The sequence below is a fragment of the Hibiscus syriacus genome, unplaced genomic scaffold (assembly GCF_006381635.1).
Source record: "Hibiscus syriacus cultivar Baekdansim isolate YM2019G1 unplaced genomic scaffold, ASM638163v2 tig00110372_pilon, whole genome shotgun sequence".
NCBI classification, from domain to species: Eukaryota; Viridiplantae; Streptophyta; class Magnoliopsida; order Malvales; family Malvaceae; genus Hibiscus; species Hibiscus syriacus.
In genome coordinates, this window is record NW_024062709.1 from 1,048,931 (window position 1) to 1,065,391 (window position 16,461).

At 31.1% G+C, this 16,461-nt stretch overlaps 2 pseudogenes; one reads left to right on the plus strand and one right to left on the minus strand.

Annotated features, from left to right (window-relative positions):
* Positions 1-2,617: 2,617 nt before the first annotated feature.
* On the minus strand, positions 2,618-3,113 carry LOC120121378 (annotated as a pseudogene).
* Positions 3,114-10,024: 6,911 nt separating this feature from the next.
* On the plus strand, positions 10,025-11,304 carry LOC120121483 (annotated as a pseudogene).
* Positions 11,305-16,461: the final 5,157 nt, after the last annotated feature.

Consider the following 16,461-nt stretch of genomic DNA (forward strand, 5'->3'; position numbering starts at 1 on the left):
CTTCCGTATTCATCTGGTCCAAGAGCATAAAAAATGATATGGATGGCTTTGGAGTTGAGCTGGAACATTCTTGTCTCTCCTTCACTCCACAACCTTGGATGAGTGAGAGGTTGATGTATCCTTCTTCTACAGCATTCCATGCTCCTATGTCACTTGCTTGAATGAAGTACATCATTTTATTCTTCCAATAGGCATAGTTAGCTCCATTGAAGAAAGGAGGCTTGTTGACGGGCATCGAGTCGAGACCGGAGTCAAAGTTTGAAGCGGAGGCCATTGATGACTTTGATTATCGATATAACTCTTCCCGAATCGACTCAAGAGGCGATTAAACCTTCAAATGAGTTAGGCTCTGATGCCAATTGTTGAGTTAATCAATTGACGAATATGGCCAAGAGGGGGGTGAATTGGCAATTAAAAAATTTGGTGGAAGCTTTTGCAGAAAATTGAAAGAAATTACACAGCGATTTAGAGTGGCTCGACTTTATCAACCAAAGTCTACGTCCACTACCTTAGCTATCCACACTAAGGATTTTCCAACAAATTCACTAATTTATTCTTTCTTTTGAGGCCAAAGAGATAATCTTACAACTCCCTCAAAAATATACCCCAATTCTTGATAACACTCTTTTCTCAAGAGAAACAAATTTGCAAACTTACAAGAAAACCTCACAAGGAAAATATGTTTGCACAATTCTAGAACAAAGAAAGAACACTCAAGAATAAATACAATTGAGCACAATAAGTGTTCTTGAAAGCAAAATGAATATTAAATGAAAAATAGGCTTGAAATGCTCAAACTTGACGTTTGATGCTTTCTCTTTGATTCTCTCTTGATTCTAATTGCTTGATGTTTCTTGTTGTTGATCAATGGTTTCTAAGATTGCTTAAATACACCTTGAATCACTTCTGAACGTTGGGGATAATTAGAGAAAATAATATAGCCGTTTTAGTGTGAAAACAATTAATAAAACAGTTTGGAGCGTGGGGGGAATCGGTACCCCCTATGGGGAATCGGTTCCCTAAGTGTAAAATTCAAATATTTTGACTGTTATACAAGGGGGAATCGGTACCCCCTGGGGGGGAATCGGTACCCCCTGTGGGGGAATCGGTTCCCTACGAGCATACTGGAATTCTCGGAGACAAACCATTCAGGGGGAATCGGTACCCCCTTGGGGGGGGAATCAGTTCCCTCTGAGCAATCTGTAATTTTTGGCTTTGAAATGATTCGAAATACTTTGTAAAATTATTTTGAAATTGTTTTAAGATTAAAACTTAATTTTACACTTTGAGTAAGGATTAAAATGATCTTTGAAAGATTTGGAGTAATGTTTGATATTCGAATAATTCTATCGAATATACTTAGAAAATCATTTGGAAAATCTTAAAATTCATTTAACTTAATTTGTTATATCAAAATATCAAAATGTTTTCAACAAATAAATATCAATATACTTAGACGTACACAAAATTTTATGTTAATAAATAAATATATAAATTTTTAAAATAATTAATTTATAAAATTTTAATAGATAAAAATAACTTATCAATAAATTAATATTAAAATTAATTTTTACAAAAAGAATACAATTTTAAAGAAGATAATTGCTCTTCCGATCCCTCTGGATCCATTCTTATTTATCGAGATCCTCCACTAACTAAAACCCCCTCTTTAACAATTCAAAGGAATCCTAATAAATCAATCTTACTATAACTACATGAAAATATAATATTAGGTTCAGATATGTATGATAAAAGTCCATTTTGATTTTTGGTGTTACACGGAAAACATTTGGTGACAGCTACCTGTTTTAACCCATCTGCTCAAAAACGGATTTGTCATTAATTAATTTGAATAACAAGGCAAGCTCGACGTAAAACAATCCAAATATAATTTTTCAAACTCTATAGTATGGTCCATTAGATATATATTATCCTCCATTTTACGCTAAATTTCAATGAAATGTCTCGTTCTACTTTTATTTGTACGGCTTGACGAAATGTTGTATGTTTATGGGCAAATCATTTTATTTGGCATAAATTACATCATTAATTAATAAACTTTATATTGGCATTAGTCTTACCATTAATTTTTTATTTATGTTTCAATCAAGATATTAGACTGTTAAAGTATTAACAGTTGGTTGATATGACAGTTTAATCTACATAAAAACTAATATAGGTTGTTAAGAAAACAAAATTAATTTTTTTAGGCAAAAAGATATATGAGACCCTTCACTTTAAAAAGAATAATAATGTGGTCTTCCAATTTTAAAAAAAAAACTCAATGTGGTCCTATGATCAACTTTTTCGTCTTTGGCCAATGGTTTTGTTATTCTGTGTTGATGTGGCACATCTGACAGCTCAATCCTCTGTTTAATACTGTTATAAATTGGATAAATTTTGTAATTCATCATTCGACTATCTCTTCTCTTCTATTTTGGTCACTAATCAATAAGCATGGGTCTTTTTGTAAACCCAAAATAATTCGGGGATAAAATATTAATTTACCCTCTTTTACCCTATGTTTTCTCCCCAAACCAATCTTCCCAAAAACAATTTTTCCCCAAACCCAAAGAAATATGCCATTGATGATTGAAATCAAAATCAAAAGAAGCAAAACATTACATTCAAACAAAATACTTAACCATCTGAATCTCCTTGTGCTTAAAGCCACATTTCTCATAGAACACCTTGTTCTCATTGCTGCAATCCAAAATAACCTTATAACAACCCATGGAATGAGCATGACCCACAAGAAAACCTACAATTTTCTTCCCCAATTGCAACCCTCGAGCACCGGCATCAACCACCACATCTTCAAGGTCCCAACTTTACCACACTTCCTTAATGAACTTCTTCTTGATAAAAACACTCCCTGAAGCTATAATCTTACTAGATGTTTCATCTTCTACCACACATATAACATAATTATCACCGTACATACTTATTTCCTTGAACCTATCTTTGAATTCTTTGTCGGAAACTGAGTCACAAACGGTCAATTGTCGTAACAGCTCTATGAAACCTTTGTTTTTGTCTGAAAGTTCCAGCTTCTGGACCCTGAAAATTTTCCCTGATGAATGGTCCAAACATATAATTGATGATTTGTACATGAAACTAGAAAGAGATTAGCATATTATCAGGCCATCGACCAACGACATAATGTCTTCGCATAATTAGTTAAGGAAGCTTATGTAAAAAATTAAAAGTTTTAGAAATCTAGATAGAATTTTAAAAAATTTAAGATTTAATGAGAATTTTAAAAAATTAAAGGAGACTTAACAAAAAATATTCAAAGAAATATTTTTTTTTAAATTTCTGAAGAGATCAAACTATTTTTTTAAATAGAGGGCCAGATGTTAATTTCCAAAAGATGGGGGCGCTTGGTCTCCTTTGGCTTCCATAACCGTCCGCCTCTGCCTTTTACAATTTGATGCCTTGTGCCGTTAATAACATATCCAATATTGATATTAAATCGATAATGTTAATTAATTGTAATAGTCTCACGTGGGAGTAGTAGGCCGACACATTTGCACTTGTCATTATATGTTTGGACCATTATAAAATAATATATAATAATAAAAAGTTGGGTTGCTTATTATAGTTAGAAAAAGTACATATTAAGAGGGATCAGATGATGGGATCTATTTTGATTTTTTGTGTTAGACGGGAAACATGCGTTGACAGTCAAAAAGGAAATTGTAGTACTTCGAATAATCAAGCAAGCAAGATTGACGAAAACAACCATAATATATCATTTTCTATATTTTATGAAAAATTATACAATGAAATATGAGTATTTTTTATATGAAATTTTACTCCTTTTATTCAACTGCATTTATAGGATAAATTTATCTAAATAATATTTTTATGGAATAATAATATCTCAATGTTTTGTTGAATTTATATGTTCAAACCATGTGACCTCAGTCGTTAAAGGATTAGTTCTTATCCTTTAAGATATCGAGTTTAAACACCGTAAATGTTATGAGTGTGAATATTTATTGTCAAATGGTTGAAAGTATTTGATGATATATTGTCAAAAAATAAGATAATATATGTTCAAAAAATAATTTGATCTATTGATAGTGTACATATGCTTTGTAGACGTAATTTTTCGAATTTAGATCTGTAAAGAAAATAATATTCCTTTTTATCAGCGAAGCCACTCAATTAAATACTTAAATTTAAAATTTAGAGGATAAAATCTAACTCAGTGTACCATCATCCGGTTTGGCACACTGTCCACAAATTTCGAGGGTTACCTCAAGTTAGAACTTTCCTCTGGCTCGTTTGCTGTCGCAAGTTAATGACGAATGAGGAGCGTTGCAAGAGACATTATTCTACGGATTCTAGGTGCATGATATGCGGGGCTTTGGTTAAAGATGTCCAGCATGCTCTCAAACGGTGCCCGCCTGCTCTTCAAACATGGACCAACCTTGCGCATGCTTCTAAACTGGATGAACTCCTTGATATGAATCTGCACAATTGGATCGACACTAATTTATCTAATATGACTGTTTTTGTTAATAAGGTTGATCAATGGGACAACAGTTAAATATTTTGATATATTCACACATTTAGTCACTGTTATTTACATATTCTTTCAATTTAGTCATACTCTTAATAAATTAAAATAAGTTATTTATTATTAAATTAAAATTAAAATAAAATATTTATAAATTAAGTTAATAGTAAAATATATTTAATAAGTTAATATAAAATAAAAATTAAAATATATAATAAATCGGGTACCGGGTCAGAGTGTACCCAGTTAACCAACATTTTGTGACCCACCAGAAACCTAGTCGGGTACCCGACCCTAAAAATCGAGTATTTTTATTATAAATACCCGATATTTTTTAACTGGGTTAGCGAGTCGACGGGTCTACTCAATCTGGTCGGGTATTTTTGAACAACCTTACTGGCATGGCATGTGGCATCGTTCGATTGGATGATTAAATTTATTTTAATTTATTAAAAGTATGACTAAATTGAGAGAAATGTAATAACATGGACCAAATGTGTGGTTATATCAGAAATATTTAATTGTTGTTAACGACAGTTAACTCGGGTGACCACATCTTAATTAAATAAAAACAAAAGTGACCATATCTTAATTAAATAAAAACATAAGTGATCATATCTTATATATTTTTGAAATCAATGACCAAAAGTGGACAAAACTGAAAGATAAGTGATCAACCGTGTAGTTAACACTATTTTATAATAAGATGAAATTGTAAAATATCAAAATTTATCATGATTATTTCTTATAAAATAAAAACATTTCAAGCATAAAAAATTAAGACAGTGTCATAAAATAACTCTAATTGTGACATATTATTTAGAACACTATTAGAAATGAAATCATGATATTTTTTTAAAGTGTGAGACCTTGTGATATATCACATGTCACAAATGGTTGTCCCTTTTCCCCATATATATGGGGTAGGGGGAGGTAAGATAGTAGGCTACCCCCAACGCCAGGTTGAGAGCAGCTTCCGTAAGAGACTCCAAATTATGAAATGCCCTCCGTGGGACTCGATTGTGACATATTATTTAGAACACTATTAGAAATGAAATCATGATATTTTTTTAAAGTGTGAGACCTTGTGATATATCACATGTCACACTTATAGATAAACAAACTTATGTGACCCCTTATTTTCATGCCAAGTCCCTTAATAGTTGAGGCATCGTTAAAATGGATTGTTAAGATTTATTAAAACATGAATACCTATTATCTAAAATGTTCTAAGTTGGTGTACGCCTCTCCTTATTTAAATTTTAATGGATATTATTATTGTTTTGTTCCTTAGAAACAAGTTTTTTAATCTATTTTATGAGATAATTTTTATGTTTAAAATATAAAAGATATAAAATTATAATTTAACTTTTTGAACTTCATTCATGCACCATTTGATAATAATAGTACGTTCCATATTAAACACGTTTTCGCCTTGGATGACGTAATTTCAAGCCGTAGATGTGGAACCACGTAACCTGTCGGATGTTGGAGCACTACCGAACTGTCTTTATCTTAAAGAAAAGTGTTTATTTTCAGAGAAAGAGACATTTGACTCTGCTAAATGTAATATAATATTAGGATTTAGGAGTTCATTACTTTTCAAAGTAGGAGAAAATATGTATAGATAGAGACATTTGACTCTGCTAAACGTAATATAATATTAGGATTTAGGAGTTCATTACTTTTCAAAGTAGGAGAAAATATGTATAGATAGAGACATTTGACTCTGCTAAACGTAATATAATATTAGGATTTAGGAGTTCATTACTTTTCAAAGTAGGAGAAAATATATATAGACCCAAGGAAGCATCGGTCCTTATTAAAATTTGTATATTAAATATAATTTTAGTTTAATAATATTTTTATTTATGTAAAAGTAAATAGTTAGATTTAAAAAAATATAAAAATTTATTAAATAATTAATCAAGTAGGGGTCGAACTAAAGAATGATAAGTATGTGTTCTCAAAATTTTGATCTAATTACAATTTAGGTCATTGTAAGTTTAAATATTAGACAAATTAGAAGTTGTCTTGTGAATTTTGAGTTTTTTAATATAAATTTAAGGTGAATACAAGGTAATATTTGTACATAGTCTTTCAACTATTTGACAATAAACGCTCATACCTCTACTTTCACAGTGATTGAACTCAGGACCTCAAGGATAACAACAATCCCTTAATCACTAAGGTCGCTTGGTTCATATTGAATTTCGAGTTTGAATACCTTGTAAGTTTTTATATTTTTCTTAAATAGTCTAATATTTCGCCCCTGTCAATATTTAATTTTGGCTCTGTCCCTGCCGCAGCGTATTACTAAAGCGACGTACCGAAACACACCACAAGTAAATTTAGCCTTATTATGCAAATATTAAAAAGTATAAGGATTTATTTAAAAATAATCATTAATTAAAATTTAGTTTTACTTTTAATAGAATTATAGTTAAATTATGATTTTTTTATTAAAAGTAATAATTAATTTAAGTAATTTAATTTGTTTAAAATTAAGATTTGTGAATTATTTAAGTTAAAAATAGTCATCACAATAGTCACTGTCAGAGACCTTAACTCGCCAAAAAAAATTATATTACAAATTTTAATGACTAAAATTCTACTTTCAGATGCTTCACCCTTAGAAGTTCAAGTGGTGGCAGCATTGAAAAATTGATAGCCAACTCTTTTACTAATGACTATCTTTGCTTCGTTCTTCAGTTAAGCTGCCAATTTATTTTCTTATATCAAATCTTTAAGGATGGGAACATGATCACAAGTTGTCAAGGCCTTGTTATTGCATAGTGAAAATAAAGTGCCTTTGTAGGGATTTTAGAAATTTGATTCTTGCCCACTGAGGACGATTAATGATTAATTTTAAATAAATTCTTTACTTTTTAATATTTATATAATAAGAAAAAATTTACTTGTAATGTATTCTGATACTTCATTTATTAATACGTTACGGTATCTGAATTACGCAGTAAAATTTTTCATATTGAGGATAAAAGCTCTATTTTGATTTTTGGTGTTACACGGACAGCATTTGGTGACTGCAACCTGTGTTTTATCCTTCTGGTCAAAAAGGGTTCGACGTAAAACAATCCAATTTATGCTGTCATAATATATTTATATATAATTATATATAATACCCCCGATTTTAGGGTAACTTTTCAATCAAAATATTTCATGTTATTTTTATTTATACGTCGTGATAAAAGATTTTATATTTTTAGTCAAAACATTTGTATTTAGGATAAATTCTATTTTTAGTCACTAAATTTTAAGTTGTATATCAATTTTAACATTAACTTTTTATTTTCGTTTAATTAAGACATCGAACTATTAAATTATAAACAACGGGACGGTGCGACAATTTGGCGCTGACATAAAAACTATCATTTTATTGCAATGGAAGCCAAAAAATAAAATAAAACTTTTATCCTATCTCGTCATCTTTATAAACAAATCATTATTTTTCGTCCGTTTTTAGTTATCTTCCAAAATCCATATTCTTCGATATCTATTGCGATCATATTAGATTGACGAATCTGTCTAGTTGTTTGTATCACTTTATCAATTTAAATTTTCTCAAAATTTCTTCAAAAATTACAAAAATAAACAAACAATCATTATTTTGGGTTTGAAGTTTTTTTAGATTTGAAGGGTTTATTTTAAAAAAAAACAAAATAGTGAGAAATATTTTTTTTTCGAGAATAAGAAAAATATATCTATAAATTAGTCTCATCGGGGTGGTCATTAGAAAATATCCTTTAAATTTTGAAAATTTCTCAACATAACTAATTTATAATATTTTATTCTCAACGTTAGTTGAACTATTTAAATAATTTTCCCAACATTTAATTATAAATTAGTTAAAATTTAAATATAAATTATTTAAAATAAAATATTAATTACATTATTTTCTAAAATATTTTATAACAATTTTTTAAATAATTTTTAAAGGTAGATTGTAAAGTTTTATTATTAAAAAAGATTATGAAAAATAATTTAATTAATATTTTATTTTAAATAATTTACCTTTAAATTTTTAATTAATTTATAATTATATGATAAATTTTTCAAAATTTAAACTTTTTATAAATAAATTAATAATACTCAACGTTACTCATCGTTAATGATATTTAACGATGCTTATCCAGCGTGGCACACTCATTCTAATATAAAACACGTTTTATCAGACGACATCCTTGATAGCCATCACTAATGTTAATTAAGTTTAATTGTAGTATTCATTTCTGCACGTGGGAGTAGTGCGGCAGACAAATTTACACGATTGGACAATTATAAAATATGATATAATAAAAGGTTGGATTACTTTTTATAGTCAGGAAAATTGCGGATTGACGAGAAAAGTTGTACTACTACTAATAATCAAGCAAGCAAGATTGACGAAAACAACCATATATCATCTTCTACATTTTATGATTTTTTTTCATTTTATACGGCATGATAAAAGATATTGTGCAGATTTTTATTTTTTTATTTTAATGATTAAAAAATATGAGAATTTTTAAATAAAACTTTACTCCTTTATTCAACTGAATTTATAATATAATAAAGGATTTATGTTAAAATAAAATTTATTTTTTAAAAAATAAAAGAAAAAATAAAATCTGATTAATATTAAATACTAAGTCCAGTGTTTAATAATCTTTCTCATATTTTCTTATAAAAAATAAATTCTTAAAATTATAAATTTTATTATATTTTGAAGAAATTGTTTTTGGTATCACTAAAACAATGATGAAGAGGATTATACATCTCTAATAATGTATAGAAAGAGGTGCATTGTTATTGACAACATACATATACCTTGTAAATGCAGTTATTTGTACTCGGATCTTTTAGGGAGAATAATATTTTATTTTATCGTTAAATCATTTAATTATATTACTAATGATACAAACAAGTATAAAGCTAATATAAAAAATCAGGAGAGGCTGAATTATTAAAACTTAAAAATATAAAAATTTATTAAGTATTTAAAATTTTAGAGGATGAAATCTAATTTATCTAATATTTTAATTTATAGTGTGTAAATTATCATTAGATAAAAGACATGAACCCCTCCTACCGCCTTTTTAGTTTAGTACAGTATACAGAAATAAAACATAGAATATTTTAGTTGAATTTATTTATATATATATTATTTTGTTAAAAAATAAAAATAAAAATTATTTTTTGTTTTGTTTTTAAAAAAAATAATATATATAAATAAATTCAACTAAAATATTCTATGTTTTATTTCTGTATATATGACTTTTCCATGGTGGAACCCAGACTGCCAATTTGGACTAATATAAAACGTGAATGCAAATACTTTTCATTTCCATGAGGCTTTGCGCCAAGCAATGAAGGTTGGTGGTAGCTGCGTGCAGCGTGCATCTTACTTGTGTTGCTGAGCCTCCCTTCACAAATTTTCAATATAAATATCCACTCCATTGAAACCAACAAGCATCACTGCCTTCTCTTGTTATCTTCTTCCTCAAACACAACCTCGTTCTTTCTACTAATAATTTACCCGAACCAATGGCCCCAACACTTGCTGATCCTTTCAGTGACTCTTCGGCTCTCCTTGAATTTGTTATCAACCAAGGGAATGGTGTGAAGGGTTTGTCCGAATTGGGTCTCAAAGCCCTCCCTAAGCAATATATCCAACCTTTGGAAGAGAGGACCTGCATGTCCAATGTCGTACCTCAAGAATCCATTCCCATCATTGATATGTCCAATTGGGAGGACCCCAAGGTAGCCAAATCCATATGCGATGCTGGCTTCCAAAGGGGTTTTCTTTCAAATTGTTAATCATGATGTCCCCATTCATGTGTTGGACACTGTTAAGGATGCTACCTACAGGTTCTTCAGGCTGCCAGCTGAGGTAAAAAATAAGTATTCCAAGGACCATTCCTCTTCAAACAATGTGAGGTTTGGCACAAGTTTTACCCCTCAAGCTGAAAAGGCTCTTGAATGGAAAGATTATCTAAGCTTATTTTACGTCTCTGAAGAAGAAGCTTCTGTATTATGGCCTTCAGCCTGCAGGTAAAAAATATTACTTGTTAGATTTTCTTGAATCGTTAAACTTCATATAACATACATCCTATTTTTCAAATATTATATAATCGACCTACTTTGATAAATTTGTAGGGAACATGTTAGATTTACATGAAGAAGTCTGAAGTTGTCATCAAACAACTATTACAGGTTCTAATGAAGGGTTTAAATATTAATGAGATTGATGAGACAAGAGAATCATTGTTGATGGGTTCAATGAGGACTAATCTTAACTACTATCCCAAATGTCCAAACCCTGAACTTACTGTCGGAGTAGGTCGTCACTCTGATGTCTCGACTCTCACAATTCTCCTTCAGGATGAGATCGGAGGCCTCTTCGTAAGAGAAAACGAGGGAGATAATTGGGTTCATGTTCCTCCAATTAAAGGATCTCTTGTAATCAATGTTGGAGATGCCCTACAAATAATAAGCAATGGGAGATATAGAAGTGTCGAGCATCGTGTGGTCGCTAATGGAAGTAATAACAGAATTTCGGTCCCAATTTTTGTGAATCCAAGACCTGCAGATATGATAGGACCGTTACATGAATTGATTGCAAGTGGTGAAAAACCAATTTACAAACAAGTTCTTTATTCAGATTACGTCAAGCATTTCTTTCGTAAAGCACATGACGGTAAGAAAACAGTCGGATTTGCTGAATTATAAATGTAATGTTTTTTTCTTTCTTTCTCTAATATAATAAAATTGTTGTTTGTAATAAAAAAATGACTAAATAAATGATATGTACCCAAAGTTATTATCTACAGAAATATGTATCTTATGTAAAATCAAAATGATATCTTCTATTGATTTGGTACGGTTACATTTTTAGTGTTAAGCTTTTCTTAATTTTCTTCTCTTTTGTAATTTTCAATGCTAAGGGATTGAAAGTTGTTATTTTTAGCCTTAAGCAAATCACTTTGATTACATGTGTTTCGACAGCTCTTAATGAGATTCTTAGTGTGGTACATGATGATTAAATAGGTACAAGATTTATATTATTGTCGTAATCGTTTCTCCCTGACGGGGAAAGACCGATACCGACTCGGAGGTTTTTCTCTTTAAAAATTATTTTGAAAGGTGAAGAGTGGCCCAATCATTTAAGGTGCGATTGGAACACCATAAAAACAAAATGATTTTAATAAAACATTTTGTTTTTATCAAAATACTGAATTTTGAGGTCTGCAAAAATCAAGAAATTAGGTTCGGGAGTCGGTTACGCGTGGGGAAGGATTAGCACCCCCACAAGTGCCCAAAAATTGGTACCTAGTTGATTACCCTATATTTAAAATCAAAATTTGGAGTTCGATCTTTATTTAATTTAAAAATCATTAAGGATGCAAAGTTAAAAAGGGTATTCGTTTATCGAGACCGATAGCATTCTCCCCCGAGCGTAAATGCAGGAGATCAACTATTGTGCCTAATAATCGAATATTGCCTCATTTTTAGAAAATATGATGTGGTTTTGAAAAGGATATCGATTTATTCAAGGAATTACCCGCATTCACCCCCTGAGCACGATCGCGGGAATATACTATTAATTCATTAATAAGTGAACAGTGCCTTAGATTTGTAAAAACAATGCAATCAAACACAATTTTATTTGTCTTAATTAAACTAAAAGTAAATTAAGACATTTCCAAACTTAAAGTGTCAAATTATGAAAATTAAGGATCCTATGAGCTCAAATTTAAAATGTAAGTTCTAGTATTAATACTTAATACTATATATTAAAATGATTAAATAATCACGTATTAGAAAATTTCTTTCAATAATTTTAAAATGATCGAATATTACAATTAGTCAATTTATTTCTATTTGAGTCAAGTGATACAAATTATAAAAATGATGTACTATAATCATAAATACATTAAAAGCTATCCTATATAATGATATATCCATACGAAGGTTATACACATATTTAAAAATATAATATATAATTTATACATACGTTATGACATATAATATATAAAAATAATATACAATATAATAAACACAAAACTATGTACCAAATAAAATATATATTTAAATATAATAAATAAATAAAAAGGTATATTATGACAATCACAATAGCAAACAGTAGGCACATGCGAACGAAATCAAGTTTTAATTACGGATTAAAATAAATTAAAAGTAAAATAGTATGTCAAATCTAGAGAGTACTAATATAATTTTTCTTAATATTCTAGGACTAAAGTGATTCTCATTCAAACTAGAAGGGACTACATGTGTGTTTAACCATTAATGTGAAGAGCACGTGGACTCCACAATAGGTAATCACTAAACAACAGATTCACAAAGATACATGACCTTTTTTTTATTTTGTCTTTTTTTTTTTTATCTAAATCACCTAAATCATATTATAATATATATATACTTAAAACATTAAGCATAACTTAAATTGAAACTAAACCCCAGAGTCGCATCTCTCTATTACTGTCCCTAACTCTCTGCTTCTCCATTCCTTCTCTCGCTTCCAGCATAAACAAATGGTTGTCGCACTTCACCACTCCGGTTAGCTCTGATGAGAAGCTCTACTAAGCATGTAATGGACCAAACCCCTCCTCCTATTTTGATTTGAACCTTAAAGTTTAAAATAAACTCCCTAACTCTTTCCTTTCACTGTTATCTTCTTCGATCGAGAGGCCCTCTAAAATGTAAATCTCTTCGAAATAATTGACCTCGAACTAACATGCAAACCTCAAAAGCAGATCAAGGGTTTTGGTTTTTTTATGTTCCCCTCATCGATAAAGAAACTAACGTCTTACACTATCATTCCCCCCGCGACGCTTGGGTCTGGATCTCTTCCCCTAACAACGAGACTTCAACGCATGGATGGAAGCCGTGAAGCCCTCTGTCCCGATAACAACCCAACGACAGGTAAACTCAAATGTTGCTATTTATCACTTAATGTTTCGATTTTAAGACTAATCTCAACACTTTCTCTTTGACAGTGGAGACCCTAATGGCTAAGACGGAGCCACCAAGACTCTAGTGTCGTTTACACAACTAAGGTAATTTTATACTCCCTCTACTTTCTATTTATTTTCGAAATAATACGAACTGGAAAAGAAATATCGAAGGAGAGTACCTAAAAAAATCAGTCTTTCTATTGCTTTTTCTTTTTCTTGCCATAGTAGGATTACATTTTCTTCTCAAATATCGAAGGAGAGTACCTAAAAAAATCAGTCTTTCTATTGCTTTTTCTTTTTCTTGCCAATAGTAGGATTACATTTTCTTCTCTCTTTTACATTGATTTCCTCTCCATTTTGTTTTGAAGGAAAGATCGAGACCCTCTCTCTATTCGTTAACTACCCCCAGTTCTTTTTTTTTCTGCTCGAATGATTTTTGACCGAAGCATACATATATATGTATTATATATATTATATATGTAATATTATTATTTTTATTAATAAATACTTTCTCTCTTTTTTTATAGGCCCAATTGGTGCCCAGATACAAACAAATCCACATGCGTGGTCCAGCACGCCAGACCCAAGTCCCACGTGGAGCAGCCCAAATCATTTTGGGTTTTCAGAAACCCTAGCAAACGCCTCACCCCAGTGCCGCAATGCTGGATCAAGGTTCCCTCACGTAGCACGCTCCCTCCTCGCAACAATATCCGCCAAACACGCAACTCACCGGCCGTTTCGCTCACCACCAACGAACGTGTGACATAGAAACGCCAAAGCCAACAAACAACAACCAAGCATTAGTATTTTACTAGGATCTAAACTCCTAAACATAGGCATTGTAAATCCTATAAATAACATGTGATTCCCATTGTATTTTAAGGGGGATAATTGATATTCAAGATAAATATAAGCACTTTTTTATACAAAATAGTCAAAGCAAAAATCAGTGAAACCGAAGCATTTGAGTGACGATTTCGAAAAGGTAAAACCCTCACCTTGTTTCCGAGTCCTCTGCATGTTCGTCTTTCCCGTACGTTCAATTAGAAAACAAAAGGAAAAAGTGTTTTTGCCGATGAACGGAGGGGGGCAGTCGAAAGATCTTACTCAGATCTAGCCTCCCGGGGCACGTTTTTAAGAAAACAAAACTCATTTTTGAAACCAGGGGGCCGGAAGCTTTCGGAAAAAGCTTACCTTTTTTGTGTTTGGCCGCCGATGAATGACGGTCGCCGTCGATCAACGACGGCGGCGAGGCGGAGGGACGACCGGAATCTGGTAATCGCGACGCCTGTTCTTCGTGGGGAAGAACATTTCAGAGAAACACTAAGAGGAGGGGGGCATTCGGTTTTGAAGTTGAGAACAAATGAAGCTTCTTAGAAAATTTTAACTTATATACTAACCGACCCGACCCATACCCGTAAAGGGGATCTGCGTGTTCCTTTAAATAAATGGATAAACCTCCATTTGGTCACTCCGTGTTTTAAAACATTTAATTTCGCCCCTAAATCAATTTTTATCCTCAATTGGCTTTGAATTTGGCCCCAATCTTGACTTTTCATTCATATTAGTCCTTTATTTATTTTTATTTGTTTCATTTATATTCGTATCATGTACATATATTTAATATTATTTTTTTATGTTATATATTTATCGTTTTATACATGTAAATATTTTACATATAACTTATTATGATTATACGTATATTCTGATTCCCTTTGTTTGATTTTTTCTATTATATTTATCATATATATATATATATATATACACCTAATTTTATATTTATCTAATAGGGTCCATTATCCTCTTTTCCTTTACACGAAGTCCTCCCGTGACATTATTAGGGGTAGGAATTAGGTTCTTTATTACTATTATTTTGTCTTTTTTTCTTTTCATTGTTATATTATTTTTGTTACCTGATATTTATATCTATATATTTTTATTTTATTTTTAAAATTTTATTTTCTATTTTGCACTAACCTTTAATTTCTCTGTTACCTATTTTATCTTATAATATTTTTTTCCTCGTATTTATTTTTATTTTATCATCTAACATTTTTGGTGTTTTCAGTGATATTTTCAATCGATCAAAGGTAAGTTATCTGAATCGGTTTTTAAATTTTAATTTAAATTTCGAATTTTCGCAACTAAAACAACTGACAAATTACGTAGTACCGAAAGGACGGTTCAAGGGTGCTAATCCTTCCTTGACCGTAACCGACTCCCGAACTCGACACATCTTTGGAAAGACACATATCAGGTAAGAAATAGGGTATCCGATCAACCTATTTGTTTTAAATAAATGATCGGTGGCGACTCCAATCCACATTTTTCAAGTCGAAGCCCAATTCCGGGGCCCAACCGAAAGACAGTTACGACAGCTTGGCGACTCCCCTGGGGACACAGGTAAGTGAGTCAGGCTAAGGTAATTTCCAGTTGTCTTTTTAATGAAAAGGGTAAGTTTAAATTTTAAGGTAACATTTCGATCTTTATTACTTACTTTTGATTATATTTTCGAGTAAATAGTTGTACTAACCATTTTTTAATGATTTCAGCCCTTAAATATTTTTCATCCAAAGGCTCTATACCCGAGCTCCGAACCCGTTTTAAGTGGGGGTGAAAGCGACGCCTTCGTGTGAATTTATTCATCGTATGGGCCAGCAAGTAAACCTTCGAGATTCATATACCTTATGCCTTCGTGTGAATTTATTCTCGTATGGGCAATAAGGGAATGTTTCCTCTCGAGTTAACTTAGTCCACAAGCCTGTGATGGGTTTAGGACTAAGGGTCTGATAAGCCCAAAGGGGCACCGACAAGGAGAACTCGAGTACATTTTTTAGAACCTAAACCGGAGACTACAGGAGTTAGGGCCCCCCCAAAACCTCATTTTAAACCCTAGGATACCGAAATTATTTCTTCTTACTTTCTATTCAAAAATGTGAACTAGAAATTTATGCGGTT